Raw genomic sequence first — 15133 nt, 5'->3', positions numbered from 1 at the left:
TCAAGATCTCAGCCTCCTGAGTAGCTAGGATTACAGGCATGAGGTATCAGCTCATAATAATTTCTTTATTATTCAGAAAAGTATTTTCTAAGCAAGATACCCAAAGCATAAACAATAAAAGAAATAACTGATGCAGTTGATTTAATCAAAATTAAAACTTTAGTTGCAGAAAAGGTACTATTCTGAAATATAAAATGTCAACAATCCTCTTGGTGAAAATATCTATTATATACATATTTGACAATCTTTATATATCAACAATAAGATAAACAGTCCAATTTTAAAAAGGTTAAAGTATCTAAACAAATATTTCACAATAAAAGATACACAAACACCCAGTAAAAATTAAGTTGTTCAACATCTTTATTTAGCAAGGAAATATTAATTAAACCACAATGACACCGCCACATACACATTAGAATATCTAAAACTGAAACACTGACAAGAATGTGGAGTAACTGGACTGAGTTCCACTGCTGAGGGCAGTGTATATAGAATGCTTGGAAAGCTGTATGGCAGTTCTCTAAGAAGTTAGGCATAAACTGACTAGGGCTCAGAAATTCCAACAGAAACAAAATATACACCTCCACAAACTCTTGTACATAAATATTCCTAGGTTCCTCAAAATTACCAAATACTGAAAGAACCCAAACACACATCAATTAGCAGATAAAGCAAGAAAAACATAATGAAACAATAAGGAGTGAACTAATGTGAACACACAATGAACTAATATGGCAAATGCAAAGAAACTAACATTGCCATCATATAACAATATGCATGAATCTCTAATAATTAAACAGAGAGAAATTAAGCTGTGATGACACAAAATAAAATAAAACAAAATATAAAAAGCAGATGTATATTTGCCTAGAAAGGGATAGTTAGGGAAATATTTGAAGGGGTGAAAATGATTCTATTCATAGCTAGGCATTGGTAGCTTATTTTATTTATTTTTTTTGGCCAGTCCTGGGCCTTGGACTCTTGGCCTGAGCACTGTCCCTGGCTTCTTTTTGCTCAAGGCTAGCACTCTGCCACTTGAGCCACAGCGCCGCTTCTGGCCATTTTCTGTATATGTGGTGCTGGGGAATCGAACCTAGGGCCTCGTGTATCCGAGGCAGGCACTCTTGCCACTAGGCTATATCCCCAGCCCCCATTGGTAGCTTATTGTATAATCCTAGCTACTCAGGAGGCTGAGATCTGGGGATTGCAGTTTGAAGCCAGCCTGGGCAGGAAAGTCTATGAGACTGTTCTCTCCAATTAACCACCAAAAAGTGGGAAGTAGAGCTGTGGCTCAAGTGGTAGAGTGCTAGACTTGAACAAAAGCTCAAGGATAGTGCCAGAACATTCAAAGCCCAGAACGACCCCCCGCCCCCCACCCCCCCCACACATTCTCACTCTCTCTCTCACACACACACAGCATTTCTTAAGTGACTATCACCAAAAATTTTAATGTAAATCATAAATACAAAATTAAGCAGTTGCCAAAATGAGGACAGAGTATAATTTTTCTATACATACTAAAGAGGTTTACTTATTTTACATATTTATTATATGTTTCAATGTTATCTTTTTTCCTCTTACATTTATATTTGAAATAAAAATTTATTGAAGTTTTTTCTTAAAAGACCAAAGTTTTTGCTATATGAAACCCAATGTCTCAGAAATTCTATTTTCTACTTTCATAGATATTTCTGCTTTTAATTCACACATACTACTGAAAATTAGGCACATATATGAATCATTTTTGTCATTATTAATTTGTAATATGATTTCTGTCTTAAAAGATTACGAGGGAAAGTAAAATACTGATTATGCAGATTGACTACCTGCCATATATATATATATATATATGTGACATATATATATATCAGGTACCTAAAATAATATAATTTGGTAAATGCTAAAAAATTTCAGTTTACTAGTGGAAAAAATTTCATATGTCCTCTCTCCACTCTCTTTTAAATAACAATACTGGGAATTAAACTCTTGCTTGGCTTTCTTGCTCATGGTTGGTATTCTACCATCTGAGCCATGTCTCTATCCTGGCATTTTGCTGGTTAACTGAGTATATAGTCCCACGAACTCGTTTGTCCAGGCTGGTTTCATTTAAAATCCTAATCTCAGACTCCTAAGTAGCTAGACTTGCAGGGGTGAGCCACCAGGACCTACCCTGGTGCCTTACTTTTTCTTAATAGTTAATTAGTAAATAGTAATTTTATGCTGGTCCTGGAGTTTCTTGAACTCTAGGTTTGGGTTTGGGTGCTGATCCTGAGATCCTTTGTGCTCAAGGCTAGCATTCTACCACTTGAGCCACAGTGCCACTTTTGGCTTTTTCTGAGTAGTTTATTGGAGATAAGAGTCTCATGGACTTTCCTACTCAGGCTGGCTTCAAACCATGATCCTCAGATCACAGCCTCTGAGTAGCTAGGATTACAGGCATGAGCCACTGGTGTCTAGCACTGGTGCCTTATTTTTGATGTGATATATTTTTATGCTCACATGTTAGGGTATTAGGTATAATGATACTTCTTTTTTTTTTTTTTTTTTTTTTGGCCAGTCCTGGGCCTTGGACTCAGGGCCTGAGCACCATCCCTGGCTTCTTCCTGCTCAAGGCTAGCACTCTGCCACCTGAGCCACAGCGCCCCTTCTGGCCATTTTCCATATATGTGGTGCTGGGGAATCGAACCAAGAGCTTCATGTGTAGGAGGCAAGCACTTTTGCCACTAGGCCATATTCCCAGCCCCATAATGATATTTCTTAAGCAACACAGATAAACCCCTCTTTTTAAAAAAAGCCCATATTGATGTGGAAGGTATGTTTTGTACCCAATTTAAAGCTTGCTATTCAATTTGGCTGGCTTTTCCTTATAAAAAGAACTATTACATCTTAAAAACTTGCTTTGACAGAGAATGAAAAAGAGCCCTACTATTAAAAACAATGAGTGGTTAAAAGGTTGTATAGAAAATAAATAACTGGCTTTTGTTCACTAGTGGCTATATCTATTTTGTGGTTTGAAAGACCTAAGAATGCATTGCTTTCCTCATATTATTAGTAAAGAAATGCTTTCTTCAATTAGCATTCTTCAGTGAGAACAATTTTTCCCTTGCTGTTCTCAAATGGAATAATACACACATAAGGTATACAAAGGACAATTCCTGGATCTTTCTCTTTAATGTTTGAGAATATAATAATAATAATTATGGCATGCTTGTTTCAAGAACATGGTAGAAAACCAAAAAAAATCATGTTTCAAACAGAAAGTTTACTTGAGTGGAAAAAAAATGCTGTAGGTAGCTGTCCCTTCAAATTAAATAAAAGGATTATCACCCACAAATGTTGTTACTTTTCCTCATCTTCATACTTTTGCACCATATTAACATCCCAAAATAATAACTAGGAGAGATATAACAGGAAGCAGGGCAAACATGTCCTCCTTAAAGGGCCAGTCAACAGGGCATAGGTTCCCTCTCCCAAAGGTGGTACTACTCTGCTTCAGCTTTCTCTTCTCTAGCCTGGGTGGAAATTATTTCTATTTTATGAGATGATCCTAAGAGCATCACCTATTTTGTCTTATTTGATCTTTATAATAATATCTGGATAACATTGTTCTCATTTTGCAAATGAGGAAGTTTAAGTCTAAGATCATATAAAAGCCAGTAGTAAAGACCACAGGTAAACCTAGACTTTAGTCTACAGCCCACACACCTAGCCTTGTCATTCCCAGTCTACCCCATGATTTCCCCACTTGCCTACTCACATGACCTACCCCCTCAACTACCCTTTACTATTCGCCCCTCCCCCCCCCCACCCGGGGAACAACAGACAGGTCCAGAACTGGCACAACCATGGCAGTCTTTGGCGTTTTGTTGGGGCTTGAACTCAGGGCCTAGGGGACTTTGCTCCAGCAGACTTTGAACCATGAACCTTAGCTCTCAGGCTTGGCTTTTTTTTTTTTTTTTTTAAAGTAAACAGGAACTCCTTCATTAAGATAAGGTAAGAGCCTGGAGGCAGGAAAAGGAAGGCTTAGTGACTTAGTGATAGAGTGCTTGCCTACCATGCATGAAGCCCTGGGTTTGATTCCTCAGCACCACATATACAGAAAAAGCCAGAAATGGTGCTGTGGCTCAAGTTGTAGAATGCTAGTCTAGAGCAAAATAAGTTCAGGGATAGTGCCCAGGCCCTGAGTTCAAGCCCCACAGGACTGGCAAAAAAAAAACCCAAAAACATAAAAATTAATATTTGAAATATATTTAAAGTTGAGGCACATTTGCCCAAAGAAGTTATGCTAAATACCTAAAATAAGTCTATTAAAAAAACTTTCCAAAATGGATGAAAATTACAAGAAGTTGGTAAAATGCTCATGATTATGTTATCTTTGGCACTTATGTTAGCTAGTAAAAACATTTTACCTAATGTGAACTGATAAAAGAAAGAAAGAAAAAAAATTAGATGTAAAGTAGAAATTAGGAAGCCTTTCCTGAGATAAACCCAGAAGTACAGAGGCACAGCCCTACCAAAAAGTTCAGAAGTTTATATAGTTTACATTTTTAAGTTAATAATTAATGTTTATGGAAGTGGAGAAGTACATAAAGCTTCTTTTCCAGGAATGTGGGACAGAGGCAATGGAAAATAAGTTACCTTTCCATGGCCACACTATAAATCACAGATTTCTACTGACTTCATAAAATGCATTAATTTTGTGTTGGTGTACTTTGATACCTGTTGTCAATTTCCCTACTTTATAGCAATAACTTGGTTTTCTTTCTTTTGTAATTAAAAAAAAAAAATGGCATAGTCTCCAAAGGCTACATTCTACTGCACCGTGATGGAGGCAGCCCTGACCTCTCTCAGGTGGGGTCACAATAATGAACACCTTCTCTGCTGATTATAGGGTGTCAAAGATGACTTGCTAGAGGCAAATGATATAATTTCCTTGAAAACAAAGAAAAGAGCAAATGAATAAGATTAGAATATAGTTCTCCAAAGACTTAGTTCCTGAGATAGAAATAAAAAAAAAAACATAAAAACCTACAACAGTAACAACCAAAAAGAAATCAAATACCAAAAAATAGAAACAGCGGAAAATGAACATTTTTCTCTAAACACATTCTACGGAAACGGAGTCTTCAAATGCAATCTGTCACACACCTTAACTCACAGACATTTTTGAGCACATTTCCAAAATTACTTACCTTAAATTCCTTAAGTATATTTTATTAATATTATACAAATCACAAAGCATAAATAATAAAAAAATTCTTACACAAGAAAAAGATATACAATATGATACAGATAGTATTGAAAATTCTAATAAATTTTAATGATAATCATGTGATAGGAAACATTTTATTTTGAAAATCTTGGCATAGTACCAAAGAATAGAAGAATTCTACATCTAAGGTCAGTTTGTTTCTATGCATGGTTTGCTTAATGGATTTAATAACTAAAATAGGTACCAGAAAGATATAGAAGAAGTAGAGTATTGGTTTCACTTAAGATGTTCAAATTTCAGTTTCATAACCAATTATGCAAAGGTTATGGCTTAGTATTTTTCTATAATTTTTAACTTCCCTGATGTCAGTTTTTCTTTGCAAGTTTTTAAAATGCTAAATAAGGTCTAAATCCAATAAAATGTGATTTGGAAAATTCCAATCATGAGAGAAAATTGTTTTTTAAAAAAAGTTTTGTACTAGCTGGGCACCAGTAGCTCACATCTGTAATCCTAGCTACTTGGGAAGCTAATATCTGAAGATCACAGTTTGAAACCAGCTTGAGCAGGAAAGTCCATGATATATATATATATATCATATATATATGATATATATATATATATATATATATATATATATATATATATATTGGCCAGTCCTGGGCCTTGGACTCAGGGCCTGAGCACCGTCCCTGGCTTCTTCCCGCTCAAGGCTAGCACTCTGCCACCTGAGCCACAGTGCCCCTTCTGGCCGTTTTCCATGTATGTGGTGCTGGGGAATCTAACCGAGAGCTTCATGTGTAGGAGGCAAGCACTCTTGCCACTAGGCCATATTCCCAGCCCCATCCATGATATTTTTATCCCTAATGAACGACCGAAACAAAAGCCCACAGTGGTGCTGTGGCTCCAAGTGGTAGAGCGCTAGACTACACACACATACACTCAGGAACAGCAGCCAAGCCTGATTTCAAGCCCTAGTACCAGCATAAACCTCCCCTGCCCCACAACTTATAAAAAATATATATATATAATTTACATTCCATCAATCAATTCATTACAAATAAATGAGTATTTTTTAAAGGTATAGCATTATACAAATGTTACTACCATCCAGTTTAAGAACATTTCCATCACTTAGGAAACATTGTTAGAACCCTTATATTCAATCCTCCCACGCCCCTTCCAAGGTATTCACTAAATTGACTTCTACCTCTGTATTTGTTTTCTTTTGGGGAGTTTTATATAAATCATATCACATAACATGTCTTCTTTGTGTCTAGCTTTCTTCCCTCTAGTGACCCTTAAAATGAAGTATTGTCATGTTGCATAGTGTTCATAATGTGTATTTGCATCTCTTTCTTCCTGTCTCTCTCTGTTTCTCTCTCTACCTTTCTACCTACCTTTCTGTCTGCCTGTCTATCTATCTTTTTTTTTTTTTGCCAGTCCTGGGGACTGGACTCAGGGCCTGAGCACTGTCCCTGGCTTCTTTTTGCTCAAGACTAACACTCTGCCACTTGAGCCACTGTGCCACTTCTGGACATTTTCTGTATATGTGGTGCTGGGTAATTGAACCCAGGACTTCATGTATATGAGGCAAGCACTCTTGCCACTACGTCATATCCCCAGCCCTATCTAATTTATCTTTTGGCAGTACTTGAGTTTGACCTCTAGAACTCCACTTGCTAGTCAGGTGCTTTGCCATTTGAGGAATTCCTCTAGCCTTCTTTGCTCTGGTTATTTTCTCAGATAGTTATCTCACTTTTTCCTAGGCCAGTCTAGATGATACTTCTCATTTTGGCTGGAATTGCAGATCTATACTACATGCTGTGTTTTTTTTTCTGTTGAAATGGGGGGGTCTCATGATGATCTTGTCCCAAGTTGGCCTTGAACTGTGATGATCCCAAATTTAGTCATTCAAGTAGCAAGGATTATTTCTTCTAGTTTTTTTGTTTGTTTGTTTTTGCCAGTCATAGGGCTGAGATTCAGGGCCTGAGCACTGTCCCTGGCTTCTTTCTGCTCAAGGCTAGCACTTTACCACTTGAGCCACAGTGCCCACTTCTGGCTTTTTCTGTGTATATGGTACTAGGGAATTGAACCCAAGGCTTCATGCATGCTAGGCGAGCACTCTACCACTAAGCCACATTCTCAGCCCTGTAGCTAGGATTATAGATGTGAACTACTGCACCCAGCTTCAGTATTTAGTAAGTTTTATACCTAGATAGTATTCCACTGTGCCACATTTTGTTATTATAAACATTGATGGATATGTGGATCATTTACACAATATATTATAATAAATAATAAATTTTTTTTAGGTCTGAGACAGACTTGACCTTGGTACTTGAGGGTTTTACTCATTGGCTAGCACTCGCACAACTGAGCCATGCCTCTAGTCCTATAAATAATACTTACATGTTTCATGCGAAAATCTCTAGGTTGACATCCATTTTCTTGATGTATAATTAAAAGGTCATATAGTAAGTTAATGTTTATCACTTTAAGAAACTGCCAATGATCTACTGTCTCTGGCTCATCCTTAGAATCCCAGATACTTAGGAGGCTGAGATCTGATGATCACAGTTTCAATCCAGCCCCGGCAACAAAGTCCAAGAGACTTTGTAAATAAATAAATTTTAAAATATGCTGAAAGTGGAGCTGTGGTTCAAGTAGTAAAATGCCAGTCTTAAGCACAAAAGCTCAGAAACAGCACCTAGCACCAAGCCAGGGCATTACAAAAGGAAGAAAGAAAAAAAAGGAAAAAAGGAAAGAAAGGAAGGAAGGAGGGAAGGAAGGAAGGAAGAAAGGAAGGAAGAAAGGAAGGAAGGAAGGAAGGAAGGAAGGAAAGAAGGAAGGAAGGGAAGGAGGTAAGAAGAAAGGAAGGAAAGAAGAAAACAAAAGAAAGAAACTGCCAATTATTATCCAAAAACAGTTATTCCATTTTACTTTCCAATCCGAAATTCATGAGAAATCCAGTTTTTCCACAGTCTGTCATCACTTGGTATTTTTCTAGTAGAATCTTATGGTATGATACAATATAGTTCTATTTTGAATTTTCCTAATGATTAATAATGTTGGTCATACTTTTACGTCCTTATTGACCATTTGCATATATAACTGGTGAAAAAACTATTAAAATATTTTACCTGAATTGCTTATTTTTCAATTCCTTTACTAGATTATAAGATTTATAAATTATTTTCCAACTCTAGATTTGTCTTTTCATTTTCTTACTGGTATCTTGATGACTTCTGAAAGGCAATACTTTCATTTTGATAAAATTCAAGTTATCATTTTATTGTTTTATTGATTATGTTTTTGATGCCATAATCATAAAATCTTGCCAAAACAAGGCAGGTGTGGTGGTTCACATCTGTATTCCTTGCTACATGGGAGATGGTGGCAAGAGAATGACAATTCAAGGCCAGCTTCAGCAAAGTTAGCAAGATTCTATTGAAAAACACTGAGAGATAGCTAAAGTGGTACAATGCTTGTATCTGTGTCCAATCCCCATTACCAAAAAAGAAAGAAAGAAAAGAAAAAGAAAACAAAACTGGAGCTGAGAATGTGGCCTAGTGGTAGAGTGCTTGCCTAGCATATCTGGGTTCAATTCCTCAGCACCACATATATAGAAAAAGCCAGAAGTGGCACTGTGGCTCAAGCGGTAGAGTGCTAGCCTTGAGCAAAAAGAAGCCAGAAGGGCTGGGAATATGGCCTAGTGGCAAGCGTGCTTGCCTTGTATGCAGGAAGCTCTGGGTTCAATTCCCTATCACCACATATATAGAAAATGGCCAGAAGTGGTGCTGTGGCTCAAGTGGTAGAGTGCTAGCCTTGAGAAGAAAAAAAAAAAAAGAAGCTAGTGACAGTGCTCAGGCCCCAGGACTGGCAAAAATAAACAAATACGAAAGTGAATTAGCCATAAATGTAAGGACTAAACTTTGTACCTTCTTGATCCATTAATTAAAATGGCTATCATGACTCCACTGCTACATTTATTACTTTAATTTTAGAGAAAGTTTTAAAATTAGATATGATCATTATGCTTTTCTTTTTCAAAATTAGTTTGGGTATTCTTGTTGCCATTTATTGCCATTTTAAGATCACTTTATCAGTTTCCACAATTATTGCAGAGACTAAGGCTAGACAAAAGAGGACTTAAGGCTTCTTGCTAGGGGGCAAGCGATAAGATAGAGAGGAAGGGAAGTAGGAAATGGATGGTAAATGAGGGCTGTTCCCTAAGGTTTGCCAGAGCATTGTGTAGCCAGTCCTTTTCACAGGGTTCCCACTCTCCCCTATAATCTGATAGCAGAAAGGCCAGAGGCCTTTCTCTCTTCCCAGGCAACATGCCCAAACTTCTCTGCTCTACTATGGTCTACCTCATTTTTCCACACTGAATGTCTACTGTCATCTTTTCCTAATTACCTCCCAACATTACTGACTCCGTTTGTTTCATGGTTGAAGTCAAATTCTTCCAAGGACTAAAATGAAAAGGAGAAAGGAAAACCACCAAAAAAACAAACACAAAAAGACTATTAGCTTTTCCTACAAGAAGAGAGTCACGGTAGTGTCAAGTATCCAATTCTTCTCCTAGGGAACAGGACTGATACACAACTACCCTAGGAGGTAGAGTGACAAGTGAAATAAATACTTTGGGGTAGAAATCAGCTTTGACAGAGTCAAGGGGCTTGGAAACTGGGCTAGGTCTTTAAGATGGGAGGGGCTATAGATCTACATATTCAGAAAAGAGCTGCCCAGGCAATCCCAAAGCCCTCTAAACTGAACTAACCTTTTAAAACCTACCTGCCCTGCCAGGCCTTGTACTCCATAGCTCCTTTCCTCATTTGCTGAGGGGCTATTTTAACATTCCTATTTAAAAGATAACTATCATCCTCAGGGTAGTTTTGCAGGTATTTATTTATTTATTGTTTAATATTTTCTCTTTATTGTCAAGGTGTGGTACAGAGGGATTACAGATTCATATGTAAGGCAGTGAGTACATTTCTTGTTCAACTTGTTACCTCCTCCCTCATTTCCCTCCCACCTCCCCTCTCCCTTTCCCTCTCCCCTCAAGAGTTGTGCAGTTGATTTACACCAAGTGGATTTTTTTTTTTTGTCTTCTTTTTTTCCACCACTTCCGTAGAAGTAGTAACTGTGAGACAATTTTCCTGCTTTCCCCTAAGGCTTGTTTTCTGACTTTACAAAGAACTTATCACTAACCATTATGAGTTACAATAAAAACAATAAATGTTGGAAAGTTACAAGTGTTCCTAATCTTTGAAAAGATCAAGTTGACTTCTTTCAGAGCTGGTAATTGAAAAGTTCAATGGTTTCTGCTGTTTACTTGAGGTGGTGTCACCCAATCTGTTGGATCTTTTCAACTTTGTCCCAAGCACTTTCACCTGCCAAGGGTCTCTCTGCACCACAACATCTCAGCATGTAGAACGATGCTAGCTAATGCTAGCTTGTTTAAAGCTTTCTCAATTCAAGTAGGGCATTTGCATTTCTATGGGTCCTCTAGCTAGGTAAGGTTTCTATTCTCCCCTAGAAACCTGGAATTGGGGCATTGCTTCTCCAAAGCAAAAGGTATTTTTGTATGAAAAAGTTAATTGGTAAAATGAACTTGGATTTTGAGAAGAAATAGCACAATTTTCAGAATCATTAGAGTAGTGTTCAAAGGGCAAACCAGCAGGGGTGACAAAATAAATGCCTCAAGAAATCCTCTGTGTTGTTTCTTGGTGAAAGGGAAGGGCAGTAGATGGAGATGAAGGCAGGATAAATGGGAAGCGGTTTCATAAAAGGCTAGATATGAAGGCTTAGGAAAACTCTTCAGAGAGGATCTACAAGATAAGAGAAGAATTATAATCCATACAGAAAAGATCACAGTGGAGAGAGGATTTCTCATGTTCTGTAGCAAACTGGAGTATGAGCTTAAGAGTGAAGCCCTGGCTCTCCCCAGGGGCTGAAGGATGTGAACATGCATGATAATTAAGACAGAGGTTTACAAAAGTTAAACTGAGGAGCCTCATGCTGGATTCCCCTCAGTGAAGCACAAAGTAAGATCCTTTGTAGAATCTGAGGGAGCTCAAGAACAGTGGGAATTTGGAAGTGCAGATATGGAGAAGATTTGGGGGAAGTACTCTGTATAATATCCCAGGTAAGTGCTCTAGATAATTGTCCTCCTGATGATAAATTAATATTTAGTGGAATGAAGTGATTCCTCAGCCTTACTTGATGAGGCTTAGTATGCAAAGCAAGTTCAAAAGAAACCTTTCCACTTAATATGACAAGAAAAATTGAGTGACAACTGATTTTAGGAGACATTCGTTTTGGATTTTTAGTAACATTTTAATTACTGACATGAAAGCTAGGCAAAATGACATGTGACATTATAAATATGAAGCACACAACAACAAAATACTAATCAACGCATACTCTTAGAAAAATACAAAATTGAAAGGTCACTATAGTAGAAAAAACAGCTAGATTTTTGGTTGTTCTTTCCATGGTAGCCCAAGAAAGGAAAAAGGGAAATGTCCAGGTTTTCTTTCTGACAGACTTTTCATCCATGCAGTAGTATAATTGAAAATTATAAAACCTAAACTACTGTTATTTTGACAGTGCACCACAATGTCTTATTAAAAATGTATTGTATTTTTTTTCGATTCTCCTATAAACATCTGGGTGCTGATGGATCAGGCTTGTGATCCTAGCTCCTTAGGAGGCTGAGACCTGGTTTGAGTTCAGTCTATCTGGAAAGTACATGAGATTCTTATCTCCAATGAGCAAAAAGCCAGAAGTGGAACTTGTGACTCAAGTGGCAGAATGCTAGCCTTGAGTGTTAAAGCTGAGAGACAGTGCCCAGGCTCTGAGTTTAAGCATGCACACACATACCCATATGCCAACAAACACTTGCACACACACATACACACACACACCAACAAAACAAACACACATCAAAGAAAGGCATAAGTCAAAGCTGTTTAGTTGTATGATGAAAAGACAGGAGATATCATTGCCTAGCTCTTGTTGCTGGTCCTTTACTTGGAAAATATTGAGAGAATACATTTACATGCAGTATTTCTGTTTTGTTCCACAGACCAATTCCACACAGGATTACCAAATGTTCTTGGATTTTACTGCAAATTGAGGGGTAAAAATTTTCCAAGCATGGTACTGTATTAAGATTACTTAGTTTATGTTTTGTAATCCTTGAAGTGAGATAAAAACCAAGAGCAAAGCGTGTCATCCAACTTAAAATTCAGATCATAGTACATCACATAGGTAGCATGTGCATACATTAATGTTTCCCTGAACAAATTATTTTTAATTTCTAAAATCCTATAAGCTTTTTCACACAGTATAATATGGTTTCTCTAATTTGAGGGGTAGTAAGATAAACAGTTTGCTTGTTTCCTTTTTTAAAGTGGTTATTTAAAAAATAGCAAAAATCACCTAAAGAAGAAAGAGAAGATTACCAGTGGCTCTATGATGGAGCAGTTAATGTTTCAAAGATTAGTAAATTCATGAAGCCCCATTTAAAAAGGTAGTATGTAAATAGGAAAATTGTTGATAAAAAATAAGTAGTATTGACAAACTATCACTAACTGAATTTAAATGAAAGTATAGCACACATTATTAAAGCTCAAGATTTTTTTGATTGCTGACTCATGCTTCAGTCCATTTCTTTATCAAGTTTAGCAACAATTTAATTGGAAAGTAGCCAGAAAAGTATCAGCTGTAATCAATTGTTCCCTCATGAAAACAAATAGAAGGCAATGAAGGATAGGCTGTCACTTGTATCCTTCTTTAGATGTAACTTCTTAAAAGAGCATGTAATGGGGAGAGCATGTGCTGGGGATATGGCCTAGTGGCAAGAGTGCTTGACTCACATACCTGAAGCCCTGGGCTCAATTCCTCAGCACCACATACATAGGAAACGGCTAGAAGTGGCGCTGTGGCTCAAGTGGCAGAGTGCTAGCCCTGAGTTCAAGGCCCAGGACTGGCAAAAAAAAAAAAAAAAAAAAAAGAAGAGGAGTACGCACCTGTTAAGTTCATAGCGAGAATCCATATACAGAATCATTTAATAAATACTCGCCAATGGGGGAGATAAGAGAGGTATGGTTTGGGAAGGAAAGTACATGCTATATTATGTGTTGATTCTTTGGCATCTATCATCAATCCATCAGCCTGTTTCCATACAAAATAACACGCAAAGAAAATACTCTTTGAGTCTCTTGGTAACGTTAATGACCCCCAAATGTAGGCCAAGATCCTCCACTGGGAAGGGGGAGTGGGTGGGAAGAACAAGTACAACTCAAGTGGTTCAATGGCCTCAGGCAAAACCAGTGATTTAAAGGTGGAGGTGCAAACTCACCTGGAGAAGAAGCTGCACAAGATGTCAAGGGTCAAAGGGCAAAGCCTTAGGGCTTTCCCTTCCCAGAGGCAGGAAAAGTGAATGCCCCCTCGCAGGCTCTCACTGTCAAGGGTAAGTCTAAGGGTTCGGTTGCTCTAGCTTTTAACGCCAGGGACAAACCGTGCACAGTTGGATGACAATAAGAAAAAAAAAAGCAAAGCCTACATTAGATTTCAAAGCCAGCGTTAAGGAATTCCCCAGTACTTCTAGTCCCCCACCCCTCTCCAAGCGCCCAAGGCCAGAGGCACCTTCGCCTTCAACTCCCACCTTCTTCAGGCCCTCTCACTCGGCTTAACAGCATCGGTCTCTATGGCGACCTGAGACCGCGGTTCCTATTGGCACGTTCAATATGAGGGCCGGGCCAATAGGGAGGGCCAGGTCTCTCCCTCCGACCAATGGGGCTGGAGGAAAGCTTGTCCGGAGACGGCAGCGTGCTGACGTTCCCGGGAGCCTGGGGCTGGCCGGGCTGGCGGGCTGGCGGCTGGGCGGGCGGTGGCGGCGGCCTCTGGGCAGTAGAGGGGGCTCCGGGGCTGAGTCCTCACTGACGCCGGCCGCGGAGGCGGCACCATGGGCACGGGGTAGAGTGGTTTGTCGGCCACCGCCGCCACCGGGGTGGTGGGAGAGCCTCTCCGGGGGAGGGGGCGGGTGGGGGAGGGAGGGGTGGGTAGCAGCTTGGCCGCGGCACTTTTTTAATTTTTTCGGGTGCCGCAGCGGCGATCCCTCGGCGCGGATGTCCCCGATCTCTGGAGCGACGACGGCCGCTGCTTAACGTGGAAAGTAAGTATGCGGGCTCGCTTCGGGGCGCGAGGAGTCCCGCGCCCCCCGGGCCCCTCGCCCCCGCTTCCTATGGGCGCTGCCTCTCCCCCTCCGTTACTCGGTCCCCCGGCCTCGCGGCCGCCTCGCTTCCCCACCCCGCCTCGTGTTCGTGCCCGCACTCGCCTCCCGCTCCCCTCCCCCCGGCAGGCGCACAAGTTTCACCCTCCATTTGCTCTTCTACCGGCGACGACTCTTCGCGGGTCTCTGCTCCGCGCCGCGCAGGACCCCTCCCCAGCCACGCCGGGCTTCTCGATCCCGACCACCCTCCCTCTCCACCCCGGACCCCGAACTTGAGCGCGGTGCGGAGCTATCCTGCCCGGACCCCTGCCGGCCGGCGTCCCCACTCCCGCCCTCCTGGCACGCCGCCTCGCGCCCCCAGCACCCTGGGGCACCCGCCTTCCTCAGTCCCGGGAGCTGTCTCGTCTGCTCTTCCCAAGCCCCAGAACCTGCATCCTGGCCCTCGGACTCCTCTTCCTCCCACGCCCTGCTGGCGGCTCGCTCCTGCGTTTGTCTCCCCGCCCCCCCCCCCCCCCCGCCCCGCGCCCCTCACTCCTGCGGGTCCAGCGCGCCCCTCTCCTCGCAGCGAATAGTCACGCTCCACCCCTCCCGCTTCTCCAGCCCGGGCCTCCCCGCTGCCCTCCTGCGCCGCCGCTTCCTCGTCTCCCTGCCAGGAGTTGAGGGAAGCTGCAGCAGCA

At 40.5% G+C, this 15133-nt stretch overlaps 2 protein-coding genes across 13 annotated transcripts in view; one reads left to right on the top strand and one right to left on the bottom strand.

Moving 5' to 3' along the window:
- The window catches only part of Ccdc148 (coiled-coil domain containing 148), a 274276-nt gene extending 260196 nt beyond the window's left edge, over positions 1–14080 (bottom strand). For 2 of the 3 annotated variants that reach the window (XM_048345424.1, XM_048345425.1), the window contains exons 1-2: positions 13890–14080; positions 13584–13721 (exon numbers count right to left, since the gene is read on the bottom strand). The gene's annotated coding sequence lies outside the window, so the exon portion shown is untranslated. Of the gene's footprint in view, positions 1–13583; positions 13722–13870 lie in introns of all 3 variants that reach the window. The other variant, XM_048345423.1, reaches the window with a different exon arrangement.
- A 182-nt stretch (positions 14081–14262) lies between these two features.
- Pkp4 (plakophilin 4) overlaps positions 14263–15133 on the top strand; it is a 239319-nt gene continuing 238448 nt past the window's right edge. For 4 of the 10 annotated variants that reach the window (XM_048345420.1, XM_048345409.1, XM_048345405.1 and 1 more), the window contains exon 1: positions 14264–14399. The gene's annotated coding sequence lies outside the window, so the exon portion shown is untranslated. Of the gene's footprint in view, positions 14400–15133 lie in introns of all 10 variants that reach the window. The other 6 variants (XM_048345412.1, XM_048345410.1, XM_048345408.1 and 3 more) reach the window with 2 other exon arrangements.

Source organism: Perognathus longimembris, chromosome 4 (genome assembly GCF_023159225.1).
Source record: "Perognathus longimembris pacificus isolate PPM17 chromosome 4, ASM2315922v1, whole genome shotgun sequence".
NCBI classification, from domain to species: domain Eukaryota; kingdom Metazoa; phylum Chordata; class Mammalia; order Rodentia; family Heteromyidae; genus Perognathus; species Perognathus longimembris.
The sequence above is the reverse complement of the archived record's forward strand: the minus strand, read 5'-3'. Positions and strand labels throughout refer to the sequence as shown.